General features: G+C 50.1%; 1 protein-coding gene and 1 pseudogene across 3 annotated transcripts in view; one reads left to right on the top strand and one right to left on the bottom strand.

The window, feature by feature from the left end:
* PTPRN2 (protein tyrosine phosphatase receptor type N2) overlaps window positions 1–16,268 on the bottom strand; it is a 1,109,078-nt gene that overhangs the window by 323,019 nt on the left and 769,791 nt on the right. The gene's annotated exons all lie outside the window — the stretch shown is intronic.
* The window catches only part of LOC149125291 (uncharacterized), a 28,543-nt pseudogene continuing 16,765 nt past the window's right edge, over window positions 4,491–16,268 (top strand).

The raw sequence follows: 16,268 nt of genomic DNA, 5'->3' as shown, positions 1-16,268 counted from the left end.
TTAGCGCGTAGGAAAAGCAATAGCACGCTCATCCTCCAAGGACGAGCAGGCCTGGGGACGGGATTTGCCAGTGGGGCCAGAAGGAAACTGTTGCCCATTCTAGAAGAAATACAGGAACACACAGTCTACAAAATGGCAGAAATACGTAATGCAGTGATAAAAAATAAAATTTGGGCATAATAACATGAAAACAGCTCTCAAGTTAGGAAGGCAAAGAACAGGAACTGGGAGAGATGAAAAATAACTGCAAGGAAATTAAAACTACAATAGCAGAGTTAAAATTTACATTGGGGGCAACAGAGCGGAACGGACTGCAATATCAGAGCTGAACTTGCTAAGCTCTTCTGGAATAATGAATAAAAGCACAAAAAAACAATGAAAGAAGGGATATTAGGACGGAGATTTATCCTAAGAATGACAAGTATCAGGGAGGAGTGGGAAAAAGCCAGAACAATTAGGAAAAACAGCTGCAAAATTTCCAATATAATTTTGGTTTTCAAATCTAAAGGTTTTTCATAAGGGATCCAGGGTAGACACTTTGGATGCTTGTCTTAGGCAGAAGTAATACTGATGAAGGAAACCTTGCAAATCAATGGAAAAACAGTGGGTTCATCATCTAGTTATGGCTAATTTGGGGAAAAACTTACCCCTCACTTCACAACATACTTGTACTACAACAGCAACCAAAAATGACCCAGATAAATGAAAACATTAAATGGGACAATGAAAAACCATAAAAAAATATAGCTTTAACTGATCATGCGATGAGTAAGGACATTCTAAACATGAGAGCAATTTAGGCATGTTATGGGGAATGATAAGGACAGCTGGTCCTCAACTGACAATGGGTTCCTTCAAGATAAACTCATGAAGAGTTGAAAAGGCAATACGTTGCAAATGTATCGCATGTACCCTCCCTGATCTGCACCAAGGTTCACAGCAACACAGCACACTGAGGAGAATCAGGACTGACTGGGAGCTGGCCCTGCTGCCGCTGTCCTGCAAGGAGAGACAGGGCCCCACTGTACATCACTTTTCCACCCTGGGAGATCAAAAACTTGTAAGTGAAACTATCGTAAGTCAGGAACTGTCTATATATTTGTTTATTTTTTTAAAGATCTATTTATTTATTTGAAAGTTAGAGTTACAGAGAGAGTGAAGGAGAGGCAGAGAGAGAGAGAGAGAGAGGTCTTCCATCCCCAGTTAGCCACAACGGCCGGAGCTGTGTTGATCCAAAACCAGGAGCCAAGAGCTTCTTCCAGGTCTCCCACGTGGGTGCAGGGACCCAAGAACTTGGGCCATCTTCTACTGTTTTTCCAAGCTACAGCATAGAGCTGGATTGGAAGTGGAGCAGCTGGGTCTTGAACTGGCACACATATGGGATGCAAATACTGCAGGCAGTGGCTTTACCCGCTGCACCACAGTGCCAGCCCCCCGTCTATATATTTGAATACACCAAAGTTTGATATTTCTGAACTTCAAACAGTTTAACGAGTAAAATTAGACACAGACAAGATTGGCAGAGCATTTGCCATAAGTCAGAGAAGCAAAAAGTCAAACGAAGAGCACTCTGAATCTATTTAAGAAAATTAATATTCCCATAAAAAAACTCATAGATCATTCCCAGAAGTAGAATAAAATGAGCAAGCATAATAAAATGTTTAACTTTACAGAAAACTCCCAAATTACAACCTAAACCAAGCATGAGAAGCTATTATTTGGGGCTGGCACTGTGGCATAGTAGGTTAAGCATCTGCCTTGGGCACTGGCATCCCACATGGCCGCCGGCTCACTCCCTGGCTGCTCCACTTCTGATCCAGCTCTCTGCTGATGGCCTGGGAAAGCAGTACAAGATGGCTCAAGTGCCTGGGACCCTGTACCCATGCTGGAGAGCTGGAAGAAGCTCTTGGCTCCTGGCTTCCGACTGGCTCAGCTCTGGCCATTGCAGCCATTTAGGGAGTGAATCAGAGGATGAAGACCTTCCTGTGTCTTTCCCTCTCTCTGTCTGTAGCTATCCCTCTCAAGTAAATAAAAAATCTTTAAAAAATGATGCTATCATTTGTCTTGGAGAATTGCAAGGGCTTTAAGTGATATTCCCTAGAGCTGCTGAGAGGGCCAGGACCAGGCATGGCAGATGTCCTGTTTTTGGTGAAGATACTGGTTCCGATGGACAATGAGAATTGAGATATTTCATACAGCTTGCATCTTTTAGAAACATTCTTATTGATTTACTTTACACACTTGAAAGAAACAGAGACAGCCGGCGCCGCGGCTCAACAGGCTAATCCTCTGCCTTGCGGCGCTGGCACCCCGGGTTCTAGTCCCGGTCGGGGCACCGGATTCTGTCCCGGTTGCCCCTCTTCCAGGCCAGTTCTCTGCTGTGGCCCGGGAGTGCAGTGGAGGATGGCCCAAGCGCTTGGGCCCTGCACCCCATGGGAGACCAGGAGAAGCACCTGGCTCCTGCCATCGGATCAGTGTGGTGCGCCAGCCGTGGCGGCCATTGGAGGGTGAACCAATGGCAAAAGGAAGACCTTTCTCTCTGTCTCTCTCTCTCTCACTGTCCACTCTGCCTGTCAAAAAAAAAAAAAATTTAAAAATTAAAAAAAAAAAAGAAAGAGACAGAGAGACAGTGAGAATAAGAGACAGGTAGAGAGATCCCCCATCTGCCAGTTCACTCCCTGGATTCCACAATGGCTGGGACTGGGGTAGGCTGAAGCCAGGAGCCGGGGCCTCAGTCTTGTCTCCCACGTTCTTGAGCCATCAGCTGTGCCTCTGAGGGTGTGCGTTAGCGGGAAGCTGGATCAGATGCTGAGCCAGGACTTGAACCCAGGCACTCAGCATGAGACGCAGGCGTCCCAAGCGGCATCTTCACCACCACGCAAAATGTCCACGGCCAAAAAATTCTCTGCATGTTTGGACAGTGGTTAGATTTCTAGGAATGTGTCCTAAAGAAATAAGCCACAGAGATCAAATGTATGTATAAAGACACTAAACACCGCAAAATTCCTAACACTTGAAAGTCTAGAGATCAGCTAAATATTCAACAATGGCAGATGAGTTAAAGAAATTATAGTGCAACCTATAAAGAATTTATATTCTTTATCATACATTAATATATATTAATCTTTATATTAATACGTTTTATTCCTTAAAAAATTTTAAGGCCAAACACACAAAGTCAAAAACAAGAGAAACCCAGATACACAATCTAAAAAGAGATACCAACTAGTGAATAAATGTAGGTGGCATAATTATGAGTGATTTTAATTTTTATATTATATATTTTCTAGCTGCTCCACAGTAAGCACTCAAGAAGCATTTTAATACAAATAAGATTTCCTAGCTGAAAATACAGATGGCAGCTTATGGCCTACATCTTGAAAACATACTGTCCCAGCCCATCTTTAACTCCCCAGAGACTTTCTACTGATGTCATCAAATCTCTGTCTGTCTATGTACATATTCACCCAACCACCTGTCCGCTCACCTAACTACTCACCAATCCATCCACCTGTCCATCTGCCTATCCTCCCTTCCACCCATCTACCCATCCACCCACGCAGCCATTCAGCCAACCAATCCACCAATCAGATGAGCTTTCTTCTGTGGCATGCTGTAGGTCAGGCCCTACCATCAAAGAATGGTTAGGACCTCCTTGATGCGCTTGGTGGAAGGAGAGACTAACAGAAGAGACAGTGGAGGGAACAGGTTGCTGCAATGCAGTCACATCAGGTGGCCAGACAGGGGTGGGTAGAGCACGGATGCCACCCTCTCGGGAGGCAGTCAGCTTTCCCTGTACACTCAGTCCCCAGCAGACACATCCAGTACCACCTCCATGTCTGACCACATCCTTGGGGTTCATGCCTCTCCCTGGGAGAGCTGGCCCCTGTATGAAGCGGTACACACAAAGGTCTTCCTTTGCCGTTGGTTCACCCTCCAATGGCCGCCGCAGCTGGCGCACCACGCTGATCTGAAGCCAGGAGCCAGGTACTTCTCCTGGTCTCCCATGTGGGTGCAGGGCCCAAGGACTTGGGCCATCCTCCACTGCACTCCCGGGCCACAGCAGAGAGCTGTACTGGAAGAGGGGCAACCGGGACAGAATCCGGCACCCCGACCGGGACTAGAACCCGGTGTGCCGGCGCCGCAGGTGGAGGATTAGCCTAGTGAGCCACGGTGCCGGCCGTGAATACAAGCCCTATGCTGAGATGTCTTCCTACTTCTCTGTTTATTCAAATCCCTGGTGTCCTCCAAGGAGCAGCCAAGATTTGATTTCTTCATGTTACTCCTGATTCCTCCATCCCTTTCTGAGTATACCTTTTTCTCAAAGCCAGCAACTTATATCTAGCATGAGACAGATTAGCACTTAATTGCTTTTTAATGACTTAATCTGTGTGAATGCCTGTGTGTGTGTTTTGGAACACGTGTGTGTGCTTGTGTGTGAGTGACTCTGTGTATAAGTGTCATTCTGTGTATGTGAGTGTGACTGTGCTATGTGGTAAGTTTGAGAGATGTCACTGTATGTGTGTTGTGTATGTGTGTCTGTGTGTCACTGTGAGTATGACTGTGTTAGGTGTGTGTCACCGTGTGTGTCTCTGTGTTACTATGTATGTGAATGAGTGTGTGTGTCACTGTGTTAGGTGTGCGTCACTGTGTGTCTCTGTGTTACTATGTATGTGAATTTGTGTGTGTGTGTCACTGTGTTAGGTGTGCGTCACTGTGTTAGGTGTGTGTCACCGTGTGTGTCTGTGTTACTATGTATGTGAATGAGTGTGTGTGTCACTGTGTTAGGTGTGCGTCACTGTGTGTCTCTGTGTTACTATATATGTGAATAAGCGTGTGTCACTGTATTAGGTGTGTGTCACCATGTGTCTCTGTGTTACTATGTATGTGAATGAGTGTGTGTGTGTCACTGTGTTAGGTGTGTGTCACCATGTGTCTCTGTGTTACTGTGTATGTGAATGAGTGTGTGTGTGTCACTGTGTTAGGTGTGTGTCACCATGTGTCTCTGTGTTACTGTGTATGTGAATGAGTGTGTGTGTCACTGTTAGGTGTGTGTCACCATGTGTCTGTGTTACTATGTATGTGAATGAGTATGTGTGTGTCACTGTTAGGTGTGTGTCACTGTTAGGTGTGTGTCACCGTATGTGTCTCTGTGTTACTATGTATGTGAATGAGTGTGTGTGTGTCACTGTGTTAGGTGTGTGTCACCATGTGTCTCTGTGTTACTGTGTATGTGAATGAGTGTGTGTGTCACTGTTAGGTGTGTGTCACCATGTGTCTCTGTGTTACTATGTATGTGAATGAATGTGTGTGTCACTGTGTTAGGTGTGCGTCACTGTGTGTCTCTGTGTTACTATATATGTGAATAAGCGTGTGTCACTGTGTTAGGTGTGTGTCACCATGTGTCTCTGTGTTACTGTGTATGTGAATGAGTGTGTCACTGTTAGGTGTGTGTCACCATGTGTCTCTGTGTTACTATGTATGTGAATGAGTGTGTGTGTCACTGTGTTAGGTGTGCGTCACTGTGTGTCTCTGTGTTACTATATATGGGAATAAGCGTGTGTCACTGTATTAGGTGTGTGTCACCGTATGTGTCTCTGTGTTACTATGTATGTGAATGAGTGTGTGTGTGTCACTGTGTTAGGTGTGTGTCACCATGTGTCTCTGTGTTACTGTGTATGTGAATGAGTGTGTGTGTCACTGTTAGGTGTGTGTCACCATGTGTCTCTGTGTTACTATGTATGTGAATGAGTATGTGTGTGTCACTGTTAGGTATGTGTCACTGTTAGGTGTGTGTCACCGTGTGTCTCTGTGTTACCATGTATGTGAATGAGTGTGTGTCACCAGGTTAGGTGTGTGTCACTGTGTATGTGAGTCTGTCTTTGGCCCTGGGCATTCTGTGTGTGTGAGTGGGCCTGTCACTGTGTGACGGTGTATTTGACATCGCCGGGACCCACTCCGGCTGTGACTTCTCTGTCCCAGGAGCCTGGGCTCTGGTAGCAGCAGCTGCGCACTCAGCACTTCCTGAGGCACCTGTGCGATGTGGGTGACACCCGGGGCGCTTGGCAGATGGGGTGTTATGGATGAGCCCTCCTCGGAGGCCCCCCAGAACAGACCCTCCCACTGCCCCAGGCAGCGCCTGTGTGTGAGGATGCATTCAGACAGCAGCTGCCGACTCCCCACCCGGGAGCAGAGGTGGCCTCCAGCACTTCCCGTTCCCGGAGCCCTCACCAACGAAAGCACCTAGCTGTTTGCACAAGGGACCCCCCCACACACCCTCCCCACCCCCAGGGACCAGAAAGCTTTCTTTTTAAAGCCATGAGGCTGGGGACCCCTGTGAGAGCACCCCGGAGCAGGCACACCCCCTCTCTTTGCATCTGGGGAACAGACGCACATGGTGAAGGTGCTGTGGCCACATCCGGTCCACAGCTGGGCTGTGCGGCTGCCCCTGCCCCTACGCCTGCCCCTGCTGCGGCCTCCTCCCTCAGGGTGCAGCTGGCAGAGGTGACTTTCTGCTTGCAAAAGCGGTGCGACCACTCCACCCCGTGCGCCTCCTTGCTGCAACTGTCCAGCCAGCCGGCACCACGCAGAACACAGGTGGGTAAGTTCTGTGGTCATCCTAACTGCACAGCGTGGCTCCCGGGCTGCCAGGATGGGCGGGGGCAGGAACTCTGATCCTGCAGCCTCTACAGAGCCTACCCTCCCCACAGCCTTCCCGGTGTGGGCTGAAAGACAAGGTCAGATCCAGCGAAGACGCGGAAGCACACAGAAGGCCGGCCCTTGAGCCCGCTCAAGTGGTCACTGAAAGGGCTGTCTTCTTTCTCCTGATGGAGCTCCCCTCGCCCCAAACTCATCGTACTGCATTTGGGCTTTCAATGAAACCCCAGTGAATGGGCCCTCCCACCCCACACATGATGACTTTGAAAAGCTCCCCGAAAGAAACCTTAAATTGGTCGGAAAAAAAAAATACACACAAATACATGTGAGGCAGGGGAACGGCCATGAAGGGACAGTAATTACCCCGAGGCTAAGGGGGTGCCGGCGGGGTGGGAGGGCCTTTGTGCAGCCTGGACAGGCAGACCCTTGGCTGGCTCATGCATTATTCATGAGCGCGGGACAATACAGGAAGCAGACTCCAACAAGAGAGAGAAAGTGTGGTTAAAAAGCCGAGCAGGAGTAAATAAAGGTTACTCAGGGAACCCAACTATTTTTCCTAGCATTTATGAAAAATTGCAGGGTGCAGGGCGCCCTGGTCATCGCGGAACACCTTCAATTTGGGACTTTCCCCCACTCTTCTAGGGGCCTGCAGGGGCACACAGGACAACCTCTGGTTGCTCTCCTCCCCCACCCCACCCCCTTTCTCTCCACCATAATGCAAAGCTTTGTCAGGCTAATACTTCAAGGATCAACATCAAAATTGGAACTTTCTCTTTCTATAGCCACATTCAATTAAAAGTATCTTAGACCTCCCAGTGGCTTCCCCTTCGGGGCGGGCTGGCTGTCAGAGCCCTGGAACCATACATTTTAAATCAACCTGAAGGCCTGCGACCCACACACAACATCAGCAGAGGCAGCATTATGCTTGGGGGCCCCTTTGTGCGCGGGGCTGTGAACCGGTGGGGCCCCCCTCCCCCACATTCCTGCTTTATGGGGTCGTTTCACTGCGGCATCTTGTCCACCTGACCGTCTGTTGATTACAGATCTGTTTGCTCTCCTTTTTCCCCGGGGTGGGGGGGGGTGGGGGTGGGGGTGGGGGAGGAGGGGAGACATTGGCGGGCTCATAGTACAGCAAGCGCGGGAAAGCCATCTGGGAGCGGCTTTGCACCCTGGCCACTTCGCTTTCTCAGGGCTAGGACCAGAAAGCCCGTGCCTGCGCCCCCAGCCACTGCGCACACCCAGTTTGTGGCTGCAGACCCGGCAGGCGTGTGGCACCCACGGGAACTCTGCCTAGGGGATGGCACTGCACCAAATGGTCACAAAATCTTGGGCGCAGGCACATTAAATGTATTAACAAATGGGGGTAAAGCAAGCGTAGAGGGATGGGTGGTATTTTTCTCAGACAAGGGAGCCGTGACAGGTTGGTCCAAGCCCGCGACACAGAGTCGCTGGATTTGGTCTAAAAGCATGCTCTGTGAACATCGTTATGACAGTGAAAAACAAGATTTTTCCCCCTGTAAAATTAAATGTCACTCTTGATAGCATAATATCTGAAACATCATCTTCCCAAGTCCACACCAATACTTTACACAGAAAATTAAACTCTCTCTGTTTATTGAGTGGATAATGTAGCCTTCAGACGTGCAAGAACCCCTGCTAGGTGAGAAATTAAAAAAGCCGTGCTATAAAGTCTAATGGTATGTATGAAATACAAAGAAAAAAGGTAACTTAATTGGTAATCAGAAGAAATCATAAAACTAATCACGCAATTAATGTCTTCAAAAGCGAGCGTATGAGGTGTGTATAATTACAAGAAAACAATGCAGTGCAGCCTCCCAGCATCAATGAGTTACTCGTTGCGAGGGGGCTGTGTGTGGGTCTCATCAGGGCGCTGACTGCTGCTTCCTGGCTGGCCGCTCTGGCCCTTCCCTCACCTGGGGCACCCAGCGCCCCCCCCCTCCCGCCCCTGAGTTTAAGGAAACGGAAAGAGTCCTCTTGCCACTGAACACCGAAATTCTCTGGGGGAGGTGGAGAGGTGACCCTGGACAGCCCGGGGGTATTCACGGAGAGCAGGTGTTGGAGAAAATTAGTGACCCTCTATCAACAAGCAGAATTCTTCCGGGTTCTTCCCTAAGTGCCACACAACGTAATAATACATACGAGTCTTCGTTTTGTACACACAGTTGGAAAGGAAATCTCTGTTTTGCTGCTGCTGATTCATGGACAGAGGCTGAATGCACAGGATGTTAATTTGTTGATGAAAGGGGAGGGAGGGAAGAAGAGGGAGGGGCAACACTGGCATCCTCGCCAGACAACTGTATTATACGGGGATTCTTCTGACGAGAGCCGTCACCGCAGAGACCCTGCTGTACGCACTGTGAACTCTGCCATGGAGAAGGAGGCTGCCCAGCACAGAATCTGGATGCCCTGCGTGTAGGAGGTGTTGAACTCAGGTCTCGGCAGAGTAGAGGTCAGGAGGAACCTGCCAGGGCAGGGGAGTAGACAACCACACCTGCCCTCTGGTGGACAAGAGCACCCCCCCCCCCCCCCCCGGCCTGCAGGAGCTATCCAGGTCTCCCCGACCTCACGCTGCTACCATCCAGGCCAAGCAGGGGCACAAGTCCCCAAGCTGTGGACGCTGGGCTCAGCGGAGGAGGACTGGCTCGTGGAAAGTGGAGGGCGGTGAGAAGAAGTAACGCTGGAACTGAAACTCCAGGGAGAATGAGGTCTCTTGGGCAGACGCAGGCGGGTGCTCCAGCACGGAGGAAGCTGGCAAAGCGAGGTACACGGAATCTTCTGCAGAGGGTGCGGATGGATGTGAACGGGTGGGCATGAGTCAAACGCAAGGACTTGGAATCTTTGGTTCAGCATCCCCAAAGGACAGCTTTTGGAAATGAGTAAGATTACTTTATTGAGGCCGGCGCCGCGGCTCACTAGGCTAATCCTCCACCTTGAGGCGCCGGCACACCGGGTTCTAGTCCCGGTCGGGGTGCCGGATTCTGTCCTGGTTGCCCCTCTTCCAGGTAAGTAAAGATTAATCCTAGGCAGGGTAAAGCGGAAATGTGAAAAAAATCCTAGCTGGTTCAAAGAACATACAGGAAAACATTTGAGGAGCTCTCTGAACTCAGTGTAGAAGAGACTTTCCTCCAATCTCATCCTCAAAAAACACAAACAACCAAGGGAAAGACTGCAAGAATCTGATTGGGTTATGTGGTGCATCTTGTGTGCCTCCAAAAAAAAAAAAAAAGAAAAAACCGGGGGAAGGTAGAGGCATCACAACCCAACCCACAGCCCAGGAAGAGGTACCTGCAGCAGCTCCCAAAGGACCTGGTCCCCTACCCCTATGGGAGGCAAAGAAGATGGAGCCACTCCTGCTCTAAGAAGACAAAGCACAAGGCAGCAGTCGTGAAAGTGAACCTTCCCAAAACCGCCCAAGGTGTGACTTCAGCCTGCCTTCTACACAATTAAAGAGCGGAACACTGACCTTGGAGATCAGGACCCCTTAACCCTACTCATGTACGAGTGATCCACTCCCACCGCAGGGAAGCGTCGAAAAGACTAATTAGGTGTCACGTAAGAAATGTCAAGAAGCCTGCAGGAAAATGAGGCTCTAAAAATACAACGCCTTTTAATCAGCCATTAAGGAAAGCCCATCAACCTCTTGTTGGTGACGCACTGAGCAGGTCGGGGCTTCACTGCATTTTTTTCTTTTTTTTTGCAGAAGAGATCGGGGCAAGGAGGTGGATTCTCACCTATCAGTCGGTCAATAAAATGCATGGAGCACTGGCTCTCTGCTCATCACTGGCTGAGTCACCACGCTCACAATGGTAGTAGGTATCACTGCATCGTGTATCTGCATGGATGTTGACAAAGCACTTCCATGATTTCACTTGAGACAGATGACAGCTGCCTGATTTCCCAGGAGAGAAAACGGAGTCTCCCAAGTCAATCAAGTCCCAGAACGCGTCACCAGGCCACCACGGGGAGACAGAATCATAGGGTCTCACAGTCCCAGAAAGGTTTCAGGGGCCAGCAAGAACTTCTCGCCTTGGGTCACCATCTCTGGAAAGACCATCTGCACAAATGCATCCCTGAGTTAACCGTTCACACACCCTGTTCACCTGCAGAAGGGGTTGGCTCGGCTTGTAGTTCCCGGCCTCTGCGGTGACCAGGTCTGTGGCAGCTCAGTGCGTGGCCCCCTTGACTCCTGGCTCAATCGTCACCACCCTTGGGAGGGCTCATGGTCTGGACATCGCCACATGGTCTTGCTGTCTTGGTGACAGCTCTGGTCCCCATCACATCTCGCATGACTGCAGAGGCTTGGGGGTGACATCAGTGGCTCGCATCACCTCTCGCCTGGCTGGCTTCCAGGACTCCCAGACCCAATACCCAACTTCCTATCCACAGTCCCACCAGCTGACCGAAGCCACTCTCTGGGATAACACAGCGTAAGGTGATGCTTCAGGTCCTTTCAGCCAACCCAACACGGTGTCAGCACCCTGCACTCCTCCTTGCTTGCAGATAACTGCACCCAGATGCCACCACCTTCTCCCCCAACCCAGGCTGGGATGGGAGGAGATGGGATGGGAGGAGAAGGGATGGGAGGAGAAGGGATGGGAGGTGGCAAGTGGCCACCCCTCCCCTTGAGCCCGACCAATTCACGTCAGATCCAAAGGGATCACGTATCTGCTCCAGGTCACACAACCACACAGCAAAGAAGGGTCAGATAAATCCTAACTAGAGCATCATTAGAGCATTGCAGCATTGCCGCCAGGTTCCTGGGTCACACTGTCCCCATCGCTGTGTGAAATCCCTGTCCGTGACGTCTTGCACCAGCCTGGATCAACTAACTGTTCAGGACCAAACTCAGCTGCCGAGAACAGAAATCTCCTCTCACATGCAATCAATCTGAGGGCGGCAGGGGAGAGTCCCTGCTGGGTGGCAGCCCTTCACTTTCCTCTGCTTCCCTTGTGACTCTCAGCCTCATGGTCTCTCCAGGTGGGGGACGAACGTCCATTCACAGTCAGACCAGGCATCATCTGGCTAAGGGGAGATGGCGCAGACCATGCACCTGCAGCCCTGAGGGGCAGGCATGGACGTGGCTAGTGCTGGTCCCTGGGGAAATGCTTAGGGTAGGGAGGCTCTCTGGTCTTCCAGAGAGTTGGCCTCACCTTCTACTCAAAAGCTGTTGGCTTAAGTGAACTACCAGGTCAGCTTTGCTTGAAACTGCTTCCTGGAGAATTACCTGGGGCAGGGAATACTGATAAGAATACTGATAAGAAGGCGTCTCTCTCCCGCGGAAAGAGCAGGCATTTTGAGTTAATTCCAGAAGGTTTGAGCAAAGTCAAGAGAAAAGAAACATAAAATAGGCGCCACCCCTGTCTCCCACAGGCGCCACCTCTGTCTCCCATAGGCGCCACCCGGGTCTCCCACAGGCGCCACCTCTGTCTCCCATAGGCGCCACCCCTGTCTCCCTGAAGGGATCTGGGATTTTGGAGGAGCCGACACCCCGCTCCCTGGATTTCTGGAAGGAGGCTGGAGGAAGAAGCAAAGATGACCCCGTACCCAGAATGCCCCTTTCTCCCATCCCTCACAGACCTACCTCATTCAGTTCCCTACAACACGAGTATTTCCAGGGGCCGCGGGCAGGTCCTGGGCCCCCTACTTCCTAGAGGGACGTGAAGTCTAGAACCCCAAGGGCTGCAGTTCACGGCGGCACAGATCTGGTCTGGGGAGTGGGTGAAGCCCACTGTGCCCCTGTGTTGCACAGCAGGTGGCTGTGGCGGAGCTGGTGGGTGACAGCCACACTTTTATCCCTGCTTAGGCAGGAACTCCGTGCCACATTAATGAGCAAAATCATCTTTCAGGGAAGTGAACGAGGACCTCTGAAATGTTTTATAAATTAGGATTTTTTTTTCAGATCTGGAGAATTCTTGGTTTGCCCAAAGCAAGGTGAGTTCTTGCTGGGCTGGGGAAGGGGGTTGCAGAGGGAAGCCGGGCAGGGGGCACAGGGCAGCCACGGGCAGGAGCCAGGCCGCCTGCGTTTTTGAATCCCATGGCGCATCCCTTTTTACTTAATAAATATCTACGGTAATTACCAAGTCCTGAAAAGAGTTCTCGAACGAGGGTGCATTTTATCATTCCCCTAATGAGGCTGTTTTGGGTTCCCGCCTCCTACAGCGTGGTAGTTAATGCTTAATAAGCACATGCACTATTTAAATAATAAAAAGAATATCAGCTGAGAACCTAAATTATCCCTTAACTTCTCAAAATAATCATAACATGCATTTGAAAATTCACACAAATACGGCTCATGAATAAAAATGTGGCTCCAGTTCTGTCACTTGAATACACACACAGGAGCACTGATGGAAAGCCCCGGGGTCTCACCGTGCCCCCCGGCCCCCTGATCTGCCTGCTTAACAGCAATTTACCATCCAGGAGGATCCCCGGACACAGAATCTGCTTCAGTCAAGTATCCTGTATTTTTCACAAGGGAAGACACATTACGGAGTGTGGTCACTGCCTCGTGTCGGGGCCGGCCCGGCAGCCCACAGACATGGATAACCCACTCTCCCTTAAGAGGAATCTTGTGTCCCAGGTCTCTCCAGACCCAGGTGCAGCTCTGCCCAGCAGGACAGGTGTTGGTCACCACAGAGCGGCTTCCGGCAAGGTGGCTTTTGGGCTTTCTGTTTTGCATTTGTGTCTTTTTTTTCTTTTTGACAGGTAGAGTCATAGACAGTGAGAGAGAGACAGAGAGAAAGGTCTTCCTTCCGTTGGTTCACCCCTCAAGTGGCCACTATGGCTGGCGCTGCGCCAATCCGAAACCAGGAGCCAGGTGCTTCTTCCTGGTCTCCCATGTGGGTGCAGGGCCCAAGCACCTGGGCCATCCTCCACTACCCTCCCGGGCCACAGCAGAGAGCTGGACTGGAAGAGGAGCAACCAGGACTAGAATCTGGCGCCCATATGGGATGCAGGCACCGCAGGCGGAGGATTAGCCAAGTGAGCCACGGCGCCGGCCCTACACTTGTGTCTTCAACTGTAACAAAACCCAGCCAAGCCAGCAGGCAGTGTGGACTCCGAGTCTCTCTCCCAAAAGCATTCTTTCTTTCCAGCACTGACCTACAGGACTGCCCTGTGTAAGTGAGGCGCTCACGCTGCAAATATTCCTCCCGATTTCTCATTGGCACAAAACCTCAGCCCCTGCGTGTTGTGCCGAACAAACACCTCTCTTCTCGAGGTGCTGCACACATGCTACCCACTCCCCTCACTTCAGGCAACCCCTTTTCCTGCAAGATTGATGGGGCAGACGTGTTACTCAGAACCCTATTTTAAAAGTAGTGCGTAACTACTTATTAAGGAAAAAAATACCTCTGCTGGATTTTGTGTGTGATGAAAACTACATCTTAAAGTTATTAGGCTTTAGGGTAAAGTATGCTTAAAGGGTACCCACTAATGCGTCTAGATTTCTCAAATATGCTTAACAATGTCTCAGGGTCGCAGCCAAGGAAATTGTAGTTATATGGGAATTATTTTGTTTCTAAGGTGCTGAGATGTTAGCAGACTCTTTGCTCAATTGTTGTAGGCTTTCAGGGTTGGTGCTGTGGTGTAGTGGGTTCGGCTGCCACCTGCAGGGCCGGCATCCCATATGGACACCAGTTCGAGTCCTAGCTGCTTAGCTTCCAATTTGTCTCCCTGCTGATGCACCTGAGAGAACAGTGGAAGATGGCCAAAGTGGTGGGCCCCTGCACTTAAGTGGGAGACCTGGGTGAAGCTCCTGGCTCCTGGCTTTGGCCTGGCCCAGCTCTGGCCATTGTGGCCATTTGGGCAGTGAATCAGCAGATGGAAGACCTCTCTCTGCCTCTGCTTCTCCTTCTTCATAACTCTGACTTTCAAATAAATGTTTAAAAAATTATCGTAGGTTTTCACATGAGGACACCAGTATCTTCTTTTATAGGGTCAATTTGTAGATCTCTGTTGAAATCAACTACAGAAACAAATATTTAAGAAACCAAATATTTAAAAAGTAGAATTGGGTACACTTATGCTGAGATAATTTTATGAATAAAATTCAGAAGGCTGAGCTAAAAATGGAAATCTAAAAATTTATTATTTTCAAACTCACCCCTCTTTTTTTGTAAATGATTTTAAATTAAAAGCTCAAGTCAGTTGGTCATAAAAACATATTCGACAGGAACGGCATGGGGGTACATGTTGTGTGTGTTCAAAAAGAGGTTTCTATCTGTTAGATAGATTTTGTCTGCTCCGTTAAGAAAACACCAGCAATATGTGTGTCTTTCAATAATGTTGGGGAACCACCACTAACAAAGCGTTTAACACGTGGGTGCACAGCAGTTTGCACTCATCAGCTCATCTGCAAGGGTGAACACTGCCTACACCCACTGTTCCTGTTCACTGGGGACACTGTTGATTTTGGAGTGAAATTTTTCCCAGCATTGCGAGAACAAGAGGGAGACATGAGGGTGACCAGGTAGGTCCCAGGGCCCTTTGCTTACGCCACCGGACATGAGGCATTCGGGGTACCAGCATTTGAACTTCCCATCCACCAGGCTGGTCAACGAGAAGCAACCAACTTGCACCTAACAGCACAAAAAACCACCCCAGATTCGTCACTGGGGGCTGGAGAGCAGCTTTTCCCCCTGCCGACTGAGCAATAGTGAGGAAGAAGACGCTCCTCAAATGGGTTTGCTAATTAGTGCAGCCAGTGCTGGTGAGGGCCGGGGCTCAGGAGCCCCCTCAGGATCTAGGCTGCCCCAGGATCAGACTGGGCTCTCTCTCCTGCTAATGCAAGGAGAACTTGGTTTAAATGCTGTCCAAGGGCATTTGCTTTTGTTTGGCCCGCTCTCTACCCTCAAATACCTCAATGCACGATACTCTTTGTGTGTGACCTTTGTTTGAATGTGAGGTGGGAAATCCTAGCAATCAACAATTTAAGCCCCTTCCAAGCCAAGCAGGCCGGGGAGGTCCTTTGTTGCGGCTGCACAATCTCCCCCATGATTCTTTATCAGAAACAAGGCCTGGAAGATCAGGCCCTGATGCTGAGCTCAGCGAAGGCGAGAGCAAAAAGCCCAGGGAAGGAAGTCTCTCCGGAAATTCCTGCACAATAGAATGAGGTTTCATCCACGATAAGTGAGCGCTCCGTGTGGCGACCTCCCTACCCCCACCCACCCCCACCCCCACCCTGACTGCTTGCAGGCAAAGCCATGTCTCTGTGGAGACGCTTCCGGGCCTTCTCAGAATTCCAGTGTCGGAGCTGAACTCCTGGTCCCTGCGAATGCGGCGTGTTTGGAAATCAGAGAGTTCTGTAGACATAACTAGTTAGGTTGAAACGAGGTTATTACGGTGGACCCTAAGCCAACACCGGTGCCCTTCTACAAAGTGGGATGTGGACACAGAGACAGCTCGGGGAGAATGCCATGTGGTTGTGAGGCCGTTGTCCATGAGTCACAAGTAGTGGCCTGGACAGGTCCCCTCCTTTATGGCCTCCTTTATATGCCCAGCCCTTGACCTTGCACTTGTAGCTCCCAGACCGCAAGAGAAGAAGTCCTCTTGTCCACCTGGCCCAGCCTGCTGTGCTTTCTTGGCAGGAT

This window comes from Oryctolagus cuniculus, chromosome 7, assembly GCF_051225735.1.
Source record: "Oryctolagus cuniculus isolate XC-2025 breed Fujian yellow rabbit chromosome 7, ASM5122573v1, whole genome shotgun sequence".
NCBI lineage: Eukaryota > Metazoa > Chordata > Mammalia > Lagomorpha > Leporidae > Oryctolagus > Oryctolagus cuniculus.
Note: the sequence above shows the minus strand (reverse complement) of the source record. Positions and strands in the feature narration are given on the sequence as shown.